At 43.0% G+C, this 23,936-nt stretch overlaps 1 protein-coding gene across 3 annotated transcripts in view; it reads left to right on the top strand.

Moving 5' to 3' along the window:
* DDR2 (discoidin domain receptor tyrosine kinase 2) overlaps positions 1 to 23,936 on the top strand; it is a 160,803-nt gene that overhangs the window by 10,890 nt on the left and 125,977 nt on the right. For all 3 annotated transcript variants that reach the window (XM_030847406.3, XM_030847405.2, XM_060297101.1), the window contains exon 2: positions 11,204 to 11,351. The gene's annotated coding sequence lies outside the window, so the exon portion shown is untranslated. The remainder of the gene's footprint in view (positions 1 to 11,203; positions 11,352 to 23,936) is intronic.

Genomic DNA, 23,936 nt, shown 5'->3' with positions numbered 1-23,936 from the left:
AGTCTAGTAAAGGTCATGTCTTAGGCGATCTCTATAACTCATCTTAGAACATAACCCATAAATATTTACTGAGTTCTCAAGATATAGTATGTTAGAGACTTATTACATACCTCGCATAGTAATTACTTGTTGCCAGAAAAATTCTTAGAGGGGAGTAATTGAAGCCTCACATACTATACTTTTTGTGGATTTAACAGGGCTCAAAAATTTTCTATTACTTGGTTATTCTGTAAGATTGGAATCTCAAGAGAGCCAGGTCATGGAGAGATGGTGTAAGCACTAGGTTTGCTATCAGAAGCACTGGGTTCAGATGGTGCTATTTTTAGTTGTGAAAATTGCAGGCAGTCATGTCTTCATGAGTACAAATGTGGAGGAATAGATAAGCTCACATATGAATACTTGGTGTGTACTGGGTATAAAATGCACACAGGGCTATTTTTCTTTAAGCAGTAAATAGAAAATGGTTATTCCCAGAGGGTGATGATTGTCATTCTAGGTTTTAGGATACAGCTGCAGATTTGGTTTTTCCTGGTTTGACCATGGGCAGAGCTGGTGTCTTTCTCCTCGTCATGCTTCTTTCCTTATAGGTGTGTCCAGACCTCTGATAATAGAAGTGCTTACCTTTCACTCTTCCCTTTCACACTGAGTGGTCTCTCTTCCCTGAGACCACTTTCATTAAAAAGAAAATTCTCATTTGATCATTTAGTGTCATGTAAAGAGTAAATTAACTGCTATTTAATATCATGTTTGGAGGTAAAGATTTTTCTAAGCCTTTTGTTCAGTCATTCATTAGCAAAGGGGTGTCAAGCTTCGATGTCAAGCTAGGATGTAAATTCTAGACTTACGTGGATCCCTCGAGGGAGTGTGAAAAGTTACTTACTAATCCTTTTGTATTAGCTGTATTGTTGGTGACGGACTTGGCCTTTGCAGGGTAAAAGTTGATTGAAGCTCTTCCCATTATCTCTCCTTCACAACTGTGATGTTTACTTACATCTTTCATTTTCATGACTTAGGGTGCTAACTTCTTGCCCTCTCCTAGATCCACAGGCACCCCACACCCTCTATAAAAAGGGGGCTGTGCCGTGCCTTTTGCTCAGCTGTAGGAAGTTCCCCTTCTAGGCTCCCGGGTGCTCACTTTCATTTTCCAACTGATCAAGTATTGCCAACATTTACAAAACATATTCTGTCAAAGACCTCAGGCTGTCTAATGTTATCCCATATATATATGTAAAATTCAGTGACTGTGACAGTGACCCATGTCCCCTGAATCGGCAGGCGGACTCTCAACCACTGCGCCACCAGGGAAGCCCTAGCATTATTTTTTATAACAAAGTACTTGGTGAGGTGGAATGGGGAGGTTGCTATAATATTTTCAGCGCTTGGCGCCTCTAAAGGTCTGAATCCAGCCCTTTGTAGGAACAGAAGCTATTGTCATCCACAACTTGTTCCTAAGTGTACTCAGTCACCATTCCTCAGAGCTACTGGGAAAAGTACTATTATGCTCTTCAAAAATACGTTCAAGGGCTTCCCTGGTGGCGCAGTGGTTGAGAGTCTGCCTGCCGATGCAGGGGACGCGGGTTCGTGCCCCGGTCCGGGAAGATCCCACATGCCGCGGAGCGGCTGGGCCCCTGAGCCATGGCCGCTGAGCCTGCGTGTCTGGAGCCTGTGCTCCACAACGGGAGAGGCCACAACAGTGAGAGGCCCGCGTACCGCAAAAAAAAACCAAAAAACGTTCAAGTCCATCCTTACCATGAGGATGTTATTATGGTTACCACTGCATGATTCAGTAATTGGTATTGGGGAAAAATACCCACCCCACTGATCATGGGGTGTTAAAATACTTTCTCGTGGATAAAGGAAGTTTAGGTGAGAGTGGTGACAAAGCATTGGGATATTTAGGCCCATGTCATTTCCTTTCATCACAGCTCAATAATCTCCCCCCATCACCAACCACACTTCTTAAGGCCAAGTAAATGGCTTCAAGTGTAAGGTAACTGCTGTTCCACATTCAAAGAAGTACTATCTTCCCCATCCCCACTCTCCCCAACATAGTAGCTTTGCTGCTGCTGATGGAGGGTCCACTGGGAAGATAGACAGCTGCTGAGGCTGTAGGAAACTGACATCTTGTAGCGATGGTTTTAGTCATGGGTTTCTAAATGAGCAGGTTCTCTACTGCTTCCCTTGGGGAAAAGGCTTGACAGGCTTTTTCAAGAGAGACAGAATAGACTCAGCGCTCTAAAAAACTTCCCTTAGGATTATCTAATTTGGTATTACTCAAACCTGAACAATATATGGACCAATTTTATAGGGAAATTTTTTTCAGCTCCTTAGGATGATGGATCGTTTGGACACTATTAAAACATGTACAAACATAAAGCTAGGTATACACTTAAATGAGGTTCCTGGACCCAATTTCCACATGCGTGTTGTGTGCGTGTGTGTGGGTGTTCCCACACAACACCTAACAGTTCTCTGGACACCACCTGAGTGTCCTACAATTCAAATGAATTCTGACACTACCCAGAGATAGCATCAGATTCCCCAGGTTAAGGGTTCAGTCCTACAAGACCGCCCCCACCCCTTTCCTACACCTCAGTTCAGAGGCCATTTGCAGGCTCAGGCTGCTATACCTGTGCTTCGGATCGACTGGCTACAAATCAGAGACTCCCAAGACCCCCTTCTTGGGTTTGATTAATTTGCTAGAGCGGCTCACAGAACTCAGAGAAACATTTTATTTGCTAGATGACAGGTTTATCATAAAAGGATTTAACTCAGGGACAGCGAGATGATGAGATGCATAGGGCAAGGTATGGGGAAAGGGAGAGGAGCTTTTGTGCCCTTACTAGGCACCATTCTCCCCAAATCTCCGTGTATTCTTCAACTTGGAATCTCTCTGAACCCTGTCCTTTTGAGTTTTTATGGAGGCCTCATTACACAGGCATGACTGATTAAATCATTGGCCCTTGGCGATTGATTCAACCTCCAGCCCCTCCTCTCCCTGGAGCTCAGTGGAGTGGGACTGAAAGTTCCAGCCCTCTAATCACAAGGTTGGTTTCCCTGGCAACCAGCTCCCATCCTTAGGTGGGGTCCTAGAATCACTTCATTAACCTAACAAAAGGCCTTTATGGCTCTTGTCACTTAGGAAATTCCAAGGGGTTTGGGAGCTCTGTGAGCCTGCATCTGTGGATGAAGTCCAAATATATATGAGAAATATATTTTGGTCCTCTGAATGACCAGATATTTATTTATTTATTTTTAGCATCTTTATTGGAGTATGATTGCTTTACAATGGTGTGTTAGTTTCCGCTTTATAAAAAAGTGAATCAGTTACACTATATACTTCTTATAAATCACAATATCACAACATCTCTTATGCTTTAGTTCTTGTGCAACTATAAATCCAAAGCAGATTTATAAGTGAAATCAAATATAGTTATAAACTCAACAAAACATTATTTTAATGCGTGAGATGATTTGGTTTGTTGAAACTAACCACTGGTGTGGAGGTTAAAGATAGAGTGGACACATGTGGCCCCAGGGCCTGGTCTATATTTAATTTGGGTCTGTTGTTTAAGCAATTAATACTCATGCACAAAATGCCTGTTGGAGTGAGTTAAACAGATAGTTATTAATAGCCTTAAGGGGTTATGCGTTGAGGGGGTGGGAATCAGACCTCATACTTACTTAACCAAAGCTCTACTGGTAGACAATAGTCAAATGTTAGTTTTAACTTGGTATCATTAGATAATTTGTTAAATTGTCTATTCACTTGAAGATAAGGTTAGCATGGGGGTGATAATGAAGTAACTAACAATGGGTATCTAATCTAATTACTAATAGAATTAGTGACAGAACCACTGTGCTTTGTGTGTTTATGCCTTATAGGTTTCTGTCTATAAACTGATAGGCTTCGGTATATAGAGTCAGAGCCTGCATGACACAGCTGCTTGCAGCATGAACACGGCGCTGACCACAATGGCTGAGCGGATTAAACTGCCCTGTACCACCCAATGACTCAACTCTCCCACAGCCCGTTGCCTCTGTTTCTAGCTTTGACTTGCTCCGGCTTTCATTTGGCATTTGGACGATTGTAAACACAAAGAAAAGGCAGGCCCTGAAATCGCATGGCAGTGCTTGGTTACCATTAGTATGAAAAGTTCCAAATTATAGAATCAAAGGTATAAACTTTAAAACATTCTAGAAATGTTGAGGACTGAAAGAATACATTTACACTTGGAGATACTCTGTTTTAAAACTAAATTTAAGCTACTATTTTTTTCAGGAAAACCTTTCTGATCTGCCCTTGTTTCTTTAAATTTCATTAATAATCAAAAATGTCTAGGGAATTCCCTGGTGGTTCAGTGGTTAGGACTCAGAGCTTTCACTGCTGGGGCCTGGGTTCAATCCCTGGTCAAGGGAACTAAGATCCTGTAAGCCAAAAAAAAAAGAAAAAACATCCATTTGTAAATTTATATATATAATAGAACCTATCATGACAACGTAGTGATGAGTGCTTATTGTGTACCAAGATTTATGTTAAGCACTTTATATACTTGATCTCATTGAAACCTTATATAATTGTGTGAAGTGGGTATTTTTCTTATGTTATATATGAGAACACATGACACTAAGAGAGGTTCACTTGCATAGTGAATAAGTAGCAGAATAAGAATTGGAACCTAGGTCTTTCTCACTGCAACACCTAACTCTTTACCACTGCTTCGTTACTCTCCTTGAGCCTGTGTCATACCTTGTGGATATCTTTTTTTGCAAGTAGGCGCCACTGTTTTATAATCTTCTCCTTATATGCCCGTCCTTCCATGGAACCAGAGAGTCTCAAACTTCAGTATACATCAGAATCACCTGGAGTTCTTTTTAAAAATGCAGATCCCAGGGCTTCCCTGGTGGCGCGGTGGTTGAGAGTCCGCCTGCCGATGCAGGGGACGCGGGTTCGTGCCCTGGTCCGGGAGGATCCCACATGCCACGGAGCGGCTGTGCCCGTGGGCCACGGCCGCTGTGGGTGCCTCAAGGACCATGATTGTTTTCTATCCACCCTTGTAGCTCAAGGATTCACTCAGTAAATGTTTGTCAAATAGTTCAAAGAATGAAGGAAGGAAGGAACAATTGTCAGTAGAGGATATGTTCTTGGAAAAAACATTCTTTTGGCTAGACCCGTGGAGAATTTAGAGATACATGTTTAAATATCACCTAATGTACTCTGTCTAGGCTGTCTCCTGGAGGCCAAGCACTGCAGGGAAACTATGAGAAGGAGCAAGAAAGCACAGCTCTGTCTGTAAAAAAAAAGAATGAAAACTCGCCAGCTGCCCCAGGATGGGGTAAAATCAATCTTCTTCCCCTTTCCTAAAACTAAGATCAATTGAACTAAAAAGGTAGAAATGCCTTTGAGGCGCAGAAAAGGGTTCGTTTTCCTAGTGTTTTGTAGGCATGAAATTTTCTGCTTAACTCTTTGTTCCGAGGTTAATAAAGGATTTATTCCTTTATGCAGCAAAAGGTTTGTTTTGTTTTGTTTTTTGAGCATTTACTGAGTGCCTTGACTGTCATAAGGCACAGTCATTTCCTGAGTTTGTTATCAGTTAGAAAATTCAGGAAATGGTAAAGGAAACGTGGGGCTAGTTGCTCAGTGCCTGCAAGCACAGGAGTGCAGGGAAGGGGTTGTATTGTCAGGGGACTTGAGCTGGATGCTGGAAGTGGAGTAAGAATTGGATGGAATTAGATAGGCAGGAGGCAAAGAGCAGGAAGAACAGAGGCTTGGTAGTCAGACTGCTTATGACCCGCCGGCTCTGAACAGTGAGGATGTGAGCCTGGGGTGGTGGAAATTTGCACTGGAGAGCATGGAGAAATAACCTTGTATAGATGTGTTTTATTACATTAAGGAGAGCTGTGGATGTCGTGGAGTTTTGAACATTTTCCTTTATCTTAAAGCAGGTGCAGTGCTGTTTTGAGAAGATTAATGTGACGGCAGCATGTCAGGGAAGTTGCAGGGGAGAAGGAGTTAAGTTGGGGAGACTCACCCAGGCTGCTGTCAGTCCTCCAGATGTGAAGTGACAGGGTTTCGACCAGGGTGGTGGAAGGAGCAAGGACAAGCTAGAGTCGCTGTGGATGTAACTTGACGGACACTGATGAGAGAGTATTGCTACTAATGGTGGGGCTAGAGGCAGGGTGAAACCCGCACGCTAGCTGATGTGGAGTGTTTGAGAACCTGGAAACCCATTTTCCCACAAGAAGTCAAGGTTGGAGATGATTTCCACTTCAACTGCCTTAAGCTTATAACCAGGATCCTGAGTCAAAACTTCTCAAGTAGCTGTTTCGCCCTTTGATGTTGGCAGGGCAGATGGCTCTGGATGAGACTGGGGCTCTTTGCTGTTTCTCTCTCCTTCTCTGTCTCTCACTGCTACCCCACCCGGTTCACACAGGGAGGACCTCAGTATTGGCACTTCTTCTTGGGACCTAACAAAGGAAATCTTGCTAACTGGGCAAAGGTGGTGCTTCCCAAATTACAATCCTTGGAAACCAGTGGGTTTTTAAATGGAGAACGATAGGGCCAGGGCCAGGGCCAGAGTTCTGTGGCCAAATAAGTTTTTGGGAAGTATTCTTAGAGACTTGAGCAGGTTTCTTTACTGCAAGGACTTCCCAAGGTCTTTAATGTGGTAATAAGCATTTTGACCGTCCAAGAGAGATATAGCTTATAGCACTCCACAAACATTTTGGACCATGGAGCTCGTTTTTTAAAGAAGCATCTTGAGGGGAGAGGGCTACATAGCATAATTTCAAGAAATTAAAGACACGAAACATTGTCTTAAAAATAAGTCTCTTGCACTAAGGGTTGGTAGTGTAATGGAAAGAAAAAAAGAGTTTGGAATTTTAGTCTGGGGTCTACTGCTAACTGGTCATCTGGTCATTGAACTTCTCTGGCTCTGTTTGCACAGGGGCTGTACTAATACTAGATGAATTCTTAAGTTCTTTCAACTCCGAAAGTCTGTGGTCATGTGCATATTCAGAAGAGGAAAATAATCTGATTTTTCTACTCTGTAATAACGACGGTAGCGGAGACAGTGGTAAGGAAAGTGAGGGGAGAGGGACAGTGACAACAAGATGAGTAAGATGTGGTTTGAACCCCTGAGCTGATTATATGGTTGGGCAGGGTCACAGTGCTGAACTGATGGAGCAGAGGTAAATGAAGCTTCTGGTTTGCTCTCAGGCTTCTCTGAATCCAAGCATGTCATACGGTGCACATGCAAGTATCCAGTTGCTAAGGCAAGACTAATTCCCAAGTCACTTCATTTGTCTAGTCTCAGTTTTGCTGATAAGCAGCTGTGAGGCCTTGGATAAATCAGTTAACTGTCTGGGCCTGAGTCTTCTTTATCTGTAAACTGAGGGAGGTGGGTTAGATCAGGGGTGCTGATGTTTTGTGAGGAGGAACTGTTTTTAAGTTGTCTTGAGTCTCACCCAGAGGGTAGTAGGGGAAGCAGAGACGTTCTTCCACCAGTCCGTGCAGATAGGCCCCAGGGTTCTGTCTTTAGTTTTCTTCTTTTCCTTCTTCCCAGATCATCTCATCTTCTCAGACTTTAATTATTGCTTTTATGGACTTGATGTTCAAATATGAATCCATAACACCAAACTCTCTCCTTTTTATGGCCAAGTAGTATTCCACTGTGTGTGTGTGTGTGTGTGTGTGTGTGTGTGTGTGTGTGTATTCTTTATCCATTCATCTATTGATGGAACCAAACTCTCTCTTGAAGGCCAGACTCAGATTTCTACTCCTCTGCTCGCTGTATTAATCTGTTTCCATTGAGAGGAAGCCAAATTCTTTATGTTCAAAACCAAACTCACAATCATCCTTTGTAAACCAATCCCTCTTCCAGTTTTCCCAGGTTTTGTTAATACGTAATGACGTGCTCCTGGTCACTTGCAGGCTGGAAACGCAGGCTTCCTTGACTCCTTCCTTCTTCCCTGCTGTAGCTAGTCGCTGAGCGATCCAGTCCTCGCCACCTGATTATTATCATACCTCCACGTTATTTCTTTTCCCTTCCTGATGTCATTGTTCTAGGTCAGGCTCCCATTGGTCACTCTGCCCCTCTCTCTCCTCTAAAGCATTCCACATGCCAGGTTAAGCCTTATAGAGCCTCCCTCACCCCGTCATTCCTCTTCCAAAGCTTTTCCTGGGTCGCCTGTTCTCACCTCTTGCCAGCGTCCATAGCCTCAACCATCTTCCAGCTCTAGCTTCAATTACTGAGCTTTTCCTGTCCTCCAGCAACTATTTATTGATATCCTCATTCCATAACTTGCCTATTCAAATTGTTCCCTTTTCTTAGACTTTTATTTTTACTTTTTCTGACAAAATCCCAGTTATATTTCAAGAGTCCACTTAAATGATGCCTTCTCCCTCCTTCAAGTCTTCCCTGAACATTCCACTGGCTTGATTTCTCCTTCTTTTAGTATCTTATTCTTTTCTATCTTATTATCTCACCAACCCAAATATATATATTATGTATATATATATATACTATATATAGTAGTTATATCTATTATATCTTATAATATCCACTATATCTTCTTCTTCAAGGACAAGGAACATGTTTTCTTCATCTTTAACACTTATAGTACTTGATGTATACTAGGAGCTAGAAATACTATTGGCTAAATTAAATTATTAATCTATTTTTTAAAATAATAATCTATAAATTGAAACAACCTATTAATCTTAATAATTGATCTAATCAAATGCAAATAAAATAAGATAATCTACAAATCCAAAACTAATAAAATATTGGTTTTGGTGTCCTGCCATTCTACTTTGCATCTAGTTGAGGTATGATTTTCTGAAGAATTTTGATTTTGATTTTTTACACTACTGGGTTAGTAAATCCTTAACTTACAGTTAAGGATAATTTCTCCCTCTGTGAGACCATTTCCATGAAGCTGCCGGCCTTGCTATGTCATGACAGGACTGGTTTCCTTTCTAGTTAGAGCATCATATGATGATGTGGTTAAAAATTTGAGCTTTGGAATAGGACAAACCTGGTTTTGAGTTCCCACCCTGCCCTTGTTAGCTGTGTTACCTTGGGGAATTTACCTAATGTCTCCAGACCTTAGTTTCTTCATCTGTAAATGGAGGTGATAATGATTCTGTCTGTAATTATCGTAAGTGCTGCTTCTACTCCTGGGAATTGTTCAGAAGTAAATCTCTGCTCATCCTCACCTGAGGGGTTCCTCCAAACCTGATGGATTTTCTGTAGAGTCTGTGGGCCTAAAAGTGCAAACCACGCTGGCCTATATAATTTCAGAGACAGATGGAAAAGTTGAAACAGAAATGCCGGAAATGTTGGTGCCAGTTTTCCTGGCCTAGTGAGGAGGAAAGCAGACCTGTGTCTCTCATTTTGAATCAGACAGATGACAAACATCACAAGAGGAAAAAAAAATCTCCATCCTCTTCTCTTGTCCCAGTCTCTTATAGCTCCAGACTTCCTAAAAGACTAGATTATTGGGGTTCCCTGAAAAGCCAGCTCAGTCCATGACATGAGATCAGTCTCACACATTATTTCTGCTCATAGAACAATAAGGGGAGAGGGCTAGCAGTCACTGAGCATTGAGCACCTACTGTGTGGCAGGCACATTTACTAGAGAATTACAACTCTTCTTCTTCATAACTATGTGAGATAGTTATCATTATCTCCATCTTACAAGTAAGTAGAAGCTAAGTAACTCCCAAGATTATACAGCTAGTAAATCTCAGAGTGAGGAGATGAACGCAGGTAGTCTGCATACATTTTAGCATTTGAAGCCTGCAATGTAATTAGACCAAATTAGCCCTATGAGGTGAGGGTTTCCTTCAGATGACAGGTTTTCTATGTCAGGGAAATTGTGATCTAACAGGGCTAACCTTTGTAACCTTAGTACCACAGGGAAATAGTTTTCAGAAATACTGTCTGGGGACCCTTGGACCCTGATCCTGCTTTCTTCCCCCATGATGATGTGGCGCTGATGATAGTATGTTTCAAAAGAGGTTGATGTTTGTAAACATTGTGGTACAAACAGGCACAGAGATATTAGTACAGGTTTTTCTGGAACACTGAGGGAAGCCCCAAGTATAAAAGGACAGTAGTATTGCCAAAGTTGGGATATTTTCTCAAAGTTTGAAGACTTCAGCTGCATGCCTTGTTAGGGAACTAGAAGTCAGAGGAAGGCTGTACTAATATATGTGACATTCATTCTTGCTCCATGTGGCCACTTTATTTGCATTAAGTTCTAAATCCTTCACTGAAGAAATTGGCAACTTATGGTAGCCGTTCAGTAACCCACTTGGACCCTGTGGCACTATGTAGAGGTATATATCCTTGTATCCATTGAGTGGAATACTATAGACCTGTGAAAAGGAATGATGTAACTACAGATGCTGAAATGCAACTGCCCCCAACATGTATAACAGAAAACCCAAGGTGAAATATATGGGATGCTATACTTGATTTTTTTAAATTAAAAAAATCCTATCCATCCATATATTTTTACATATGTTTAGGATAGTTCTAGAAGACTACTCAGGTAACTGATAACTAGCTGCATCTGAGGAAGGGGACTGATAGTCCGAGGTGGAAGCGTGACTTCTTTTGACCGTATGGAGCACTGGTTCCTGTGTACTCGGGGGATCCCTGCGAGTTCTTGAGACCCTTTCAGGGGGTCCACAGGATAAAAACTGTTTTCATAATAACACTAGGATGTTTTTGCTTTTTTCACTCTCATTCTCCCACAAGTATATGGTGGAATTTTCCAGAGGTTAAATGACTTGTGCTATTACTGCAACAAATTGAATCCAGAAGCAGATAGAATCTGTTTGATTAAGCCAGATATCAAAGAGATTTTTAAAAATGTAAAACAATGTCACTCTTCTCACTAAACGTTTTATGAAAAATTCTTATTTGTGTTAACATAGAATTATTATTTTAATGAATTAATAAGTAATAAATTAAAAATTCAGTTTTTTTATTTCTAAGTTGGTAAATATCAATAGCATAAGCCCCATAAACAAAAACTCTTTGAGGATTTGTCAAATTCCTTCAGTGCCAGGGGTCCTGGGGAGGCTTCTCTTCGATAGTGGTGGGCAGAAACGTCAAACAGGAAAGAAAACATGAATGAAGAAAACATCTGTAATAAAACATTGCTTTCTGTTTTTTCCCCCTCTGTAAAGGGAGATCTACAACTAGTCGGGGGTTCAATGCTCTAGAAAGTGCTGAGACTTGTGACTTGAAGCAAAGAAGCTACGATCATTGAAGCGAAGCAGAGGCCAGCTGTTCCTGAGGATCCTGCCCCTCAGAGGATGTTCTGCACCCGTTGATGTAAGTAGGGCAGTCACTGAAGCTGGGTCACCACAGGAGATTGGGGGTGACAGTGTGGCTCCCCTCGAGCCCCTCACTTACCCTGGTAGGTGTCATGGGGAAAGGTGAGCCTCGGGTTCTGTCCTAGAGCTGATATCAAATGAAAAGATCATGGATTTGATTGTACAGGGAACCTGATACTGAATGTCTGTTTCCTCTTTGTACTTCATTGATCCAGTTGTAGCCAGCCCAGATTAGAGGCCCCTCCTGGGGTGTCCTGTGTCCCCAGCTCCGAGTGACCCAGGATCTCTAGGTCTTCCCTGTCCCTATAAGACCCACTGGAATCTCTGGGGTTCCTGGATCAATCTGGGCCTCTTCTAATAGAAAAGATCATTTATAAATTTTTAAATAAATTGCCCTCTTCCAGCAATAATTTGAGGTGGTTTAGAGAAAAATAATACTTAACAGAACTACTAAAATCAGGGTAAGAGAACCAGAGCCCTGAAATAAGTTTTGGGAGAGTTAAATGTACAAGAAAACCTAGCCCAGGGATGCTTATTGCAGTTAAGTGTACTACTTAGCTCTGGGACCCAAGGCAGAAAGAGAAACATGATACACTGCAGAGCTTTCATGAGGAAACCAAAAACGTTTGCACAGGTCTAGGTGGTCTGCTGTAGGTGAATTTTGGTCTGAATGGGACTTCTCAGTTCATGCTTTAGGAGACTCAAATCCCATCAACAAAACTAGAACGGTAGCAATTGCACGTGTCTGAGACCTTCTCAGTCTGGAGCTTATTGAAGGCAGAAACCACATCTCCTTCATGCCTGCATCCCTAGCATCTAGCATGGGGTCTGGCATGTGGAAGATGCTCATTGAGGACTCAGTGCCTTGATTTAGACTTACATCGCTCACAGCTTCTGTAATACTTGTTAAGTGAATGTGCAACTGAGTAAATAATGTGGACCATGTTTGGGATGAAGGATGAGGATGGGAGGGTAAAGTACTATTTCCTCACATTCCCCAGGAGATTTCTTCTCACTGTCAAATGCTCCTGGGGTTATATACTCCTTTCTGTTTATGATCTAGGTCATCCTACCCACCCTCCCTCCGCATTACTCCTTAGCTTCCTTGTGGTGATAAAATAGCTTGGGTCCCTTTATTCCCATAGATTGCCTTGAAACTAATTTCGTCCCTCCCTCCCTCCCTCCCTTCCTTCCTTCCAATAGACTCTTGATACTGGAGAGCTAAGCAGTCTTAACTTGAGCCTTCATGGTGTACATTTCAGAATGAATAATCCATAGCTACACTTAACCACTAACCAGAGGTTACTGCAGGTTACTGCAGAGTTTCTCTATTCCATTTGACTCCTCAAACATTATTTATCTGTGACCCATTCTGCTTTACCTTTCAGAAGGGTAAAGTTACCTATCATTGTGGTCTTTTCTTCCCCTGCCACCCAACCTTAAATGACTAGTTCTAGAAATTATTATTATTATTATCTAAGCAGAGGTCTTCTTAGAAGCCCATATGATTTAAATCTATTTATTTATTTATTTATGGATGTGTTGGGTCTTCGTTTCTGTGCGAGGGCTTTCTCTAGTTGCGGCAAGCGGGGGCCACTCTTCATCGCAGTGCGTGGACCTCTCACTATCGTGGCCTCTCTTGTTGCGGAGCACAGGCTCCAGATGTGCAGGCTCAGTAGTTGTGGTTCGTGGACTCTAGAGCGCAGGCTCAGTAGTTGTGGCTCACGGGACCAGTTGCTCCGCGGCATGTGGGATCCTCCCAGACCAGGGCCCGAACCCACGTCCCCTGCATTGGCAGGCAGACTCTCAACCACTGTGCCACCAGGGAAGCCCTAGAAATTATTATTTCAATATCCAAGGCACGTGCTATAAATAGCCTTGGCTCGAGAAGCCTAATCTTGGTGCCTTCCCCACCCTTACCATCATAGTATTATGCCTAGAATTATCTCAAGTACTTTGGTTCTCCCAGGAAGGAGTCCTGGTTTCTTCTGGTCTCTTCTGGTCACCAATGCAGGCTTCCTCCTTTTCTGAGAATGATGAGACTAAGTATTTCAGTCTGTTTAGAGACTTAATAAGTTTCAGCTTCCTGTGTCTCTTATTAATAGGAAGCGTGAGTAATTTAACATCTAAACCGGAACACTTGTGAGGGAAAGGGGACATTATTAACAGAAACTCTGGAACATGAGGCTTCGTCTGTATGTATGCTCACGGACTTTTCAAAGATCTTGCATCTCTAATGAAGGCTGAATGCAGAAGGTTAACAAGAGCCTTTGGGGACAGACTCCCTGAATTCTATTCAGTTGTCTGTTTTGGGCCCAGGGGACTCTGACATACACTTCAGAGCTCTGAGTGTTTCTAATAAGCCAGTGGAGAGCCTGTCCCCTGGTGGATGACACAGCTCCTGGGGGAGAGCGGCAGGGTTGCCACAGAACTGGTGGCCCGTGTTCGTTAGACCCAGCGGTGCAGGCCCCTCCTCCTCTGCCTTTTCCACCTCCTCCTCTGCTCCCTTCTCCTTTTGTTTTTGACCCTCATTCTCTTGCTCTGCGACCCACCTCCTTCCGGTTTGTGCCCCCCCCCACCCCCGCCCTTATCTGTCTTCCCTCTTCTTTTCTCTCTTGTCTCCCTCTCTTTCACTATTTTCTGCTCTCCATTTGTCACTCACACTTCCTTCCTTTCCCTCTGTCTCCCAAAATGGCTCTTTCAACACTGCTGGAGGGCAGCTGAGAAGAGCACTGCTGCCAACGTTACTTTCTCCTTTAAAGGAAAATCTTGTATTTCCAACTGTTTTCCCTTTGCAAGTGGTCTGTTTCTCACGAGCCACTCTGATGGAAGGTTCTGGTTTCATGTGTCCTGGGGGACATGTGTGCTAGGGCATGAAGACAGCATGGGGGGGCTGTTGGAGGGGGGAGGCCATGGGGGTGGGGGGAAGTTGGGGCCGTGACAGGAGCAAACCTGAGAGGCGTCTGCTTGTCACAGAATGGATTACAGTTGAGACGATTGAGACCCTGTGATCGTGCTGCTGCATAAACCCGAATGTCTGAGATTTTGGAGTTTGGGCTGTGCCGGGATCATTTTAGAGAAGGCAAGGTCTGGGTCAGCATCTAACTAATCAGGGAGCCACAGGTATGGTGGGTGTGCCACCGCAGGACAGGGGAGGGGAGCCCAATAGAAATGGAGGAAGCAAACTTGGCACAGGGAACTGGGGCTTGGATGTGCCAGAGGTTGATTTGGACGTTTCTGGATGAACAAGGCTCTGAAAATGTTCTGAAAAGGAGAAACAGAACGGACCATGGTGATCTGAAAAAGAACCTATGGGTTAGACTACATGCTCTTTTTTTGTTGTTGTTCATGGTTATCCAAGGACTTTGCATAGTATTTTTACTTACTAACATAATAACGCTGTTTATGGAGCACCTGTGATGTGTAAGCGACTCTGGAAGTGACCTGAAGGGATTCAAATATAAACGAGAGAGAACCCAGCCTGAGTTGCTCATGGCTAATACGAGAGGGAAGGAGCACAAAAGAGAAGTACGCTCCAGGGAGGTAAGGATGCGTCAAGAGGGTGATGAAAGGTTGAAGGAAGGAGAGAGCACTTGTGTCCGGGCTGGTCAGAGAACAAATGCCTTGACTATGGAGGGCGTGGAGCTTGGGCCAAACCTTGGAGGCCAGGCAGGGATTCGATACTCAGAAAGGTGTGGGTCAGTCATTCTTGGCAGAGCGGACCTAGGCAACAAAGATACAGAGTGACCAGTAAACAAGGATCGGATTGGGCACGTGGATGGAGGGGAAGGAGGAAATAGTAATCTCCTGGGAGCAGAGTGTTGGGGTCGAGGAGGGGTGGAAGATAAAGCTGGAAAGGAGGGAGGCTGCCAGCCTGGGGAGGGCTCTGCCTGCTGGCTGGGCTGAGACATCTGGATGCCGTCCTCGGGACTGAGCATCTGTGTGGTACATGCTCTAGGAGAGGGGGATGACGTTGCTTTGGGAGATGCTCGTTTCTGATGCCCCTCTTGCTGAGTGTGGGTGCAGTTCGGAGCCAGATTTAAGGTGTCGTAATAATAAGTCTTAGGGGGAAGTATCTGGAGGCCTAAAAATACATATGCATGAAACACTTTGAGCCTGTTTTCTAAAATCTCAGTCTCTCGTTTTTGCTTTGATCTTTGTAGCTTTTAAGAGTAGATTTAAGGGTCAGCCACAAACTGTATTGCCCTCAGAGTTTACGTAAGTCTGGTAGAATCTTATTTCCATTGTTTTAATATTCAATGCCTTATAATTTCTCATATTACATCAGCTCTTTTATTCAGAGATTGTGGGCTGAAGGAATCGTGTTGTGTTCCTGGCTGGAAATGTTCACTGAATTTCCTCCTGACCCTGAATCTACTCAAAATTCCTGCTTCCTGGCTTACAGAGCCCCTGGTTCCTCCCTTTATGACGGATGGGAGGGATTGAGGGTCTTCCTGCTAGACATTCATAGCATATGTCAGGGTTTTTCACTGATGTCGTATTGTCTTACAAGAGACATTCATACAACCTCTTGTATTGATTACTTTTTTATTTATATGAGGTCCCCCCCTCAAAAGATTGTGAGACCCTCTTACTCAAGGTCTCAGTCTCTGTCAGATATTTTTGCTTTGGCATAACATTTAGCATAGTATTATGCATGCATTATTCTGTTTGGAGGTAGAGAAACTGGGTGGGTAGTGGTGGGCTGCTGGTACCCACCAGTTCCCATGTTCTACCCCAGTATTGGGTTTTGTAGAGAATCACCAAAATAGATCTTTGCTAATTAAACATCATCCACTGACAGCATCAGTATCACCTGGTAGCTTGTTGAAACTACAGAACCTCAGGCCTCAGAATCTATCAATATAATTTGATCAGTATTTGAGACACATTGGTTTCCAGATGTACTGTATACAGATCACCTGGAGATCACGTTAAATGTAGGTTCTGATTTTTTTTAGGGGTAATTTAGGTAATGGTAGAACAAGTAGGCCAGTTTTTGTAAATAAAGTATTTTGTAAATAAAGTATTATTAGAACCCAGCTATGCTCATTTATTTACATACTGTCTGTGAATTCTTTTGCGCTACATCAGCTGAGTTGGATAGTTGCAACAGAATTCTTCTGGCCCACAAAGTCTAAAATATTTGCTATCTGGGCCTTTACAGAAACAAGTTTGCTGACCCCCCCGCCCCCCCAGCATATGAACTGAACCCTGTTTCCTTAAAGGAAAGGACGGTAGCTGTGATCTTTTGCCCCAGTGGCAACATTTGCAAGCCCATTTTAATCCATCATGGAGTAGCTGAATCATTAAATCTTAATTCCCAAGAGGGCAATGAAGGCTCTTGAGCCCCAAACTGATCCAAATAATGGTACCAAAGAGTCTGTGACTTTCCAAGGCCCATTTCATATCTCCCTTCTTAAAGAAATGACTGTGATTTTATTGATGTGACTCTCCTCCACAGACTGATTTCATCAATCGTTCAAAATAAGTTAGACTTTCCTCAAGAATTGGAAAGAGCCAAGAGGAAATTCTGAGTAGAAATGTTTGGGACCAAGGAATAAAGACAGCCTTGTATGGGTTTGGTAGAATCTGCCTTTTAACTACTGAACCAGTAGCCTTAGCCCAACCCACCCGTAGGCTGCTCACTGGGCAGCCAGACTCAGACGGCGTGGGCTTGGAGTCCTTCTTTTAATTCCCTGGGAGAATCCTACCACCTGTCTCTTATTTGGGGTTTCTGAATTGTGCAATGATGGCACACACAAGCTCCAAGCTTGCTGCATGTGTATGCCAAGCACACGAAGACAGAAGGCAGAGATTTGGGCCGAGAAGCAGGAAGTGCAGAAGGGGGGTTGCTGGCACGGAGACATCTGCTCCACAAACACAGTGGAACAGGAGGTTGTGGGAGGAGACGGGCAGCCCCATGTAAACACTTGAGGATGTGGGCACATTGCTCTGATCTTCAAGTCTTCGAGATCCTGGCTTTCCTCCTTGCAGAACCAAATTTCAGAGGAGGTAGGCGTAGGAGAATTAGGATCCATTTTCCTTACACAGAGTTATTTGGAGCCAGAGGGGTTTAGTGTGGGATTCTGTGGGAATCTTTGCTGTAGCACTAGGAACTCTGGTCTTACTTAGTTTCTTTTCCCTCTGTCTGCAAAGCCCAGGACACTAAAAAAGGTTTTTTGAGGCAGTGGAGTAGACAAAAGTGGTGAGTCCTCTCCTCAATTCTAGAATCTATCAACCAATTCTGAGAGATTGTAGGAGTGAATTCGGGCTCCATATGTTGAGAACCATCTGCCTTGTTGCCAGGGAGCCCTCCTGGAATTCCCTAAGGTGCATTAGCTGATTAGCTCAGCTGGTCAGAATGTGGGAGTTTTAAAGCCAAAGTTACTGTTTGGGCTGGCATTTCAGCCATTCTCTCCACTGGAAGAAGCATAATGTATTCATTCATTCATTCATTCATTTCTTCTGTTACTCAATGAATATCCATTGAAAACCTACCGTGTCACAGGATGGTGGGAAAAACATGAATTGGAGAGTTGGACAAACCTGAGTTTAAATTCTAGTTTCCCCACCTGTGAGCCAATGACTCAGTCAAGTTGTAGTTTAGTTGACATGTTTCTTCCCTCCTCACCCACTTTCTCTGAATCTCCCTGAATCTGTGGGTTGGTCTGGATGATGTCTTCTCTCTACTTGTGGTGCAGCTTCTGCCTAATCTGTCCTCACACCGTATTACGTCGAAATTATTCTTTTAGGTATCTCTCTCTCTCCCCAGATTGTAAAGTCATTGATGGCAGAGATCTTTGTGAATACTTGTTCACCCTTAATTTCTGACACACATTAGAATTTAAACATATGTCTGTAGCACAGAAAGGAACTGGCTATGTGACATAAGTTCCCTAAAGCATGGTTTTCTCATCTGTAAAATGAAGATGATAAGAACATACCTCGTGATTTTGTTGTGAGGGTTAAATTACAACAAGATATTGTGTGAAGAGTTCGGAATGTTTGAAAGAGTGTTCTGTAAATATAAAGTGTCTGCAGTATTGTGGTTGTTCTAATGTCTGGATTGATTGGGATTTGGTAGAAGACCAGTCCAAGAGAATCATGAGGATACATGGGGATGCCCTAGTCCATTTTTCCTAAACTAGATGATTGAATGGGGGAGGACCTGGAGACTTAGGTTTCTGAGGCATGGTTTGGGTGTATGAGTTGACACTGGACAGGGGACACCCTCCTGCAAACTCAATGTCTCCTCCACTAGATTATCTGCTCTTGCAAGTGGGGCATGCCTTGTTTATTTCTGTACCCTTCTGTGTTCCTAAGCCCTCACTACTAGGAAAGTGATTAAGTAGATAGCTGGATTTTTTAAAAAAAATATTTGTTTGGCTGCACTGGGTCTTAGTTGCGGCACACGGGATCTTCGTCGCAGCACGTGGGATCCAGTTCCCTGACCAGGGATGGAACCCGGGACCCCTGTATTGGGAGCGTGGAGTCTTAGCCACTGGACCACCAGGGAAGTCCCAGATAGCTGGATTTTGATGGGCACTACAAGGCCGAAATCTCCTGACCCCGATATCTCCCTATATTCCTGGCTTGTATCTGTCTTGTCTTGAGAACCTGGATAGTGGGACCATTCTATAGAAAACGTAGATTGCAGGGGAAGAGAGTAAGTTCCGTTTGAAACAAGTTGAGTGTGAGAGCCAGCCGTCAAATATGCAGGGCTGGAGAACTGGAAGTCGGTGGGAGGGGGAGCCTTGTTATTTAACTTTTCACATGTCTGTTTCAGCTCCCAGAACCAGACATAGAGCTCATTGTATAGCTCCCATGGTGCTTAGTGCTCACTCATTAACAAGCACGTGCTAAACATTTATTGATCCACTGCAAACTGTTGGGCCCTGTTTCGCACGTAGGTAACAAAGAACTGCAGCAGATGTTGGAGCAGAGTTTTAACACGATATGACTTCTGCTCCAGGAAGACCTGACCTTGCTGCGGTATATGAGAAAGATTGGAAGGGGAAGGAAGGAGGTGGAGGTGGGGAGCCCAGCAAGAGAGCAGGTGGGCAGTGAGGGAGTCTGAAGCAGAACTCTGCCAGGAGGGACGGAGAGGAGGGGGTCTGACTATACGAGAGGCCGGTGACTCATCTCTCTCCCTACCATTAGCCCTAGAGAAGTCTCCCTGCTCTGGGAGGAGCAATGACCAGCCTCGAGTGGCTTTGGAACGAAAACCAATGACTGCATCCAAGGGAAGATAATGAGAAACACACAGGCCATGAAGATCAGGAAAGCACCACTAATCTTTTTTTTTTTGCAAAACTTTACTTCCCGAAGCCCTGGGCAAGGGTGCAGAAGCCTCTGTGTGTGAACTTGGCCTCTTTACTGAGGTATACAGGATGGAGTGTCCCTTGATAAATCGCAGAACTGATCATATCCAAGAATCTGAGAGGCTGGGAGAGGAGAGGGGTGAGGTAGGTTGTGAGGCAGGGAAGAGGGATGTAGCCCTAATCAGAAGACAGGAGAAAGCAGCAATACAGAAAATGCCCAAGCGTGAGCAGACATTAAATTTCATGTAAAAACCCTCTGCCGCCCCCTGCCCTGCCCTGCCCCAGCAGTCTAATTTTATAGAGATTGTTTTTTTCTTCAAATATGATATATTCTTGTAATTAGAGAAGAGCCATTAAAAAGGAGAAACTGCTTTCATTCCGTTAAAAACTCTAGCCATTCTCTCTATATAAAAAGACCCCCAGAATTATAAATCAATTCAACAAGATGAATGAATGACCTTAAAAATATGTCCATGCTATTTTATGTAGGAATTTAACTTTTATGACTCTGTTCTGAGAAAACATCCTGAAAGGGACAAAATTTATACACAAAGATGAAGCATTAGATACAAAAAAGAAATAATGTAAGTGGCTAACATTGAGGATATGGTTAAGTATAAAGGTTTTAAGCTTTTGAAATGATAGTTTTGAGGATTTTAGACACCACAGGAAGGTATTTTTGGTTTTATATTAAGTAAAATTAAAAGTCACAAAGCTATATAAAGGTATGGGATCCGTTATATAAAACATGCACAGGAAAAAAACCTCTAAAGGAGATATACCAGAAGATTAACCATCTTTGATTTTAAATGAGGAGATTACAGGATCATTTTTGGCTCTTCATACAACTGAAATTTCATAAATAAGCATGCATTACTTTTATATCAGAAAAAGACAGAAAAGAAGGTATGTAAGTTTTTAAAAAGGAAGATATTATAAAAGAGTATTTGTTCTTTTCAGAGAGAATATATGAAAAATCTAGGTACCCTCTTTCCTTCCCTGGGATTCAGAGATTATTTTTATTCTCAGGAAGATCTTTCCTTGCTCTAGTTAAATTATCCTCACAGGTCAGTCTGTTTCTGGGGAGGAAAAATAGCGAGTTTACAATCTGAGCTCTGCTCCAATATATGTGGTAGTTCTGTGTTACCTTCTTGGGAAAAATGGTGTAAACACATTGATATGGTATTCAAGGCCTTTCAGAACAAAACCCCACTCGATCTTTCCAACTTCATTTCCCATCAGTTTCCTACATGTATTTTAATTAATTGATTAATTATTTTTATTGGAGTATAATTGACCTACAACATTATGTTAGTTCCAAGTTTACAGCATAGTGACTCGATATTTCTATTCATTACAAAATGATCACCATGATAAGTCTAGTTACTATCTGTCACCATACAAAGATGTTACAATACTTTTAACCATATTGCCCATGCTGTACATTTCATCCCCATGATTCATGTATTCCTACCTGTATTTTCTGCTCAAACCAAAACCCCTCTCAGACTTGCTGTTTCTTGCCTGTGTCCCCAGCTTCCCGTTTCTGAACCTCTCCTTCAGGTTCCTGGGGACATGTTCACAGAACACGTATTAAACAGTCAAGCAGACCAGGGGCCTCTTTCAACATGACCAGGATGCTACTGCTGTGTGGTCTTTACAAGCCATTGCACCTCTCTGGACCTTAGATGGTACACCTGTGACATGAGGTAGGGTGATAGATGGTTGCCAAGGTTCCTTGCAGCTCTAGAGCTTGGCGAGCCTTGCTCCCTCATGGTCCTAGGTGGGCTCATTCACCTGCCTGCACCTTGTCTTGGGTTGTGACTGCTGCCGTATGTGCCCATGGCCCTCCTCTGCACCTGTCAGAGTCTACACTTCCTAGCTCATGTGCCTTGTCCTTCATGACGTGTCCCCCGCAGTTCCAATTAACAATGACTGTGTGTACCAGTCCTTTGGCCACTCATATGTACTGTCTCTTATGAAAACCATGTTGCATGCCAAGGATATAAAAGATACTATCATTTGAAAAATATTCAACTCCATGGGGGAAGAAAGACAAATTAAGTGAACTTTGAGATGAAGGTGCACACTTCTCTAAATCCTTTGTTTATGGTCCAGTAGGGCCCAATCTGTGATTCCCATATATATAAGGAGAGAGACTTATTTGCAATATTTAGACTATTTACAACATTCCGAAAATCCTAGGAAAAATCACCCATGAACCCACAGTAAGTCTGTGTTTCTTTATTTCGACTCAGAGGAATTTTTTCCTTTTTCACCAGCATATAAATGTGAACTTCACAGGAGCCATCAGAGAATAGTTCCCTGCTTCTATCAACCATTTGTTTAACCTTCAGTTCATGTATCACTTCTTCCACAACCAGAGCCTTCCACTCCCTTCAAATTTCTACAAATACATTGCTCCCCTCCTTTCTCTCCACTCACCGTATGTTCAAACGGGACAAAAATAAGAGGTTGGTTGAGAAAACTGAAAATATGCCCAAATGTCGAGAGCATCTTTGCCATGTTCCAGCACAAAAGGGCACTTTAGAAGGAGCGGGTCAGAGTCATCTTCTGACTCAACTTCACAAGGGTAGCCGGGGCAGATGGACAGTTCCCCACTGTTTACTCTCTCTCTGCCCACGAAGCATTCCTTTTCCTTCCGTTTCTTATAAACAACAAAAGAGACTGTGAACTGCTGAAGGGCAAAAATTTTGCCTTGTTCATCTTTGCAGCTTTTTCTGGAACCAAGTGTGGTGCTAAACACAGGGTAGGCATTAGTAAGTGTTAGTAGAATGAATGAATGAACAAATGAAGGACAGACAGACTCTGATGGTGACAGGAGCAGTGTGAACTATGGAAAGAGGACAGGGTTGTAGTCAGAGTGGTGGATGGGTCATTGCTCTGACTTACTGGTTATGTAACCTTATGTAACCTTGGGCAAGCCCCTTCATCACTGTGACATTAGTTCCCCCAGCTGTTGAAAAAGTGTGAGGGCTGTGTGTGTGTGTGTGTGTGTGGTTTGTGATGGAAAATGTGTACCTTAAGAAGAATATATGCAAAGTCATGTGGCACATGGTTGCAGCTAAAGAGCAGGCACTTATGTAGCACTGTTTTTCCTTAAATATTTTTAAATTAAAAAACCTGAAAATCGCTCAGGAAACGCAACCCATAATCCCATCATTTAAGAATGATGTGAAATGAGAAGTAAAATTTCCCTTCTCAGCCATCTCTTTTTTTTTTTTTGTGGTACGCGGGCCTCTCACTGTTGTGGCCTCTCCCGTTGCGGAGCACAGGCTCCGGATGCGCAGGCTCAGTGGCCATGGCTCACAGGCCCAGCTGCTCTGCAGCATGTGGGATCTTCCCGGACCGGGGCACGAACCCATGTCCCCTGCATCGGCAGGCGGACTCTCAACCACTGCGCCACCAGGGAAGCCCAGCCATCTCTTTTAATTCCCCAGAGATAACTACTTTCCTTAACATTTAAGGTTTGATGCTCATCCTTCCTGATATTTTTGCAAAGTTGCATAGGCATGTCTATATGCACACATACCCACATTTTCAACACAGAACTATTCATATCTATTTGCCTATCAATTATCTATCATCTATCTATCTATCTACCTATCTTTCTTTTACCTACCTATCATTTATCATCTCTAAGCTGATTATTTTTTGAATGATAGCAGAATTATTCATTGTTTGAATATACCATAATGTATCACCATTGCCACAGTTGCACTGTTTTGTGATTACAAACAATGCTGCAATGAACTTCCTTATACGTATACATTTATAAGCTTTTGTTTAGCACTTACTTTATCAACAAGGCACTTAAACTTTTATTATTTTCTTGACTCATAACCACTATGAGAAGGAAGGGTAGATATTGTTACTCCATTTTACGGATAAAAGAGAACAAGTAACAGCTGAATTGTGGCAGAGCCAGGAGTTCCCGGTGCCTTGAATTCTAGCTCAGAACTCCTCTTATCAAACAGTCAGGTGTGACAAAGCACTCAAAGCCCTAGTCAAGAGGGAACAGCCACAACCAGACAGAGAAGAGTGAGTCAGTGAGCAGGCAGCTGCATTAAAGTATATTAAACACACACACACACACACACACACACGCACACGCGCACACACACACACACACACGCACACGCACACACACAAAACAGAAAACACAAGAAAACTCAAGGCCGAACATATTTAAAAGACATTATTTGGAAGAAATGCACTAGCAGCGAGTGGGGGACCAG

This window comes from Globicephala melas, chromosome 1, assembly GCF_963455315.2.
Source record: "Globicephala melas chromosome 1, mGloMel1.2, whole genome shotgun sequence".
In the NCBI taxonomy this organism is placed as follows: domain Eukaryota; kingdom Metazoa; phylum Chordata; class Mammalia; order Artiodactyla; family Delphinidae; genus Globicephala; species Globicephala melas.
The sequence above is the reverse complement of the archived record's forward strand: the minus strand, read 5'-3'. Positions and strand labels throughout refer to the sequence as shown.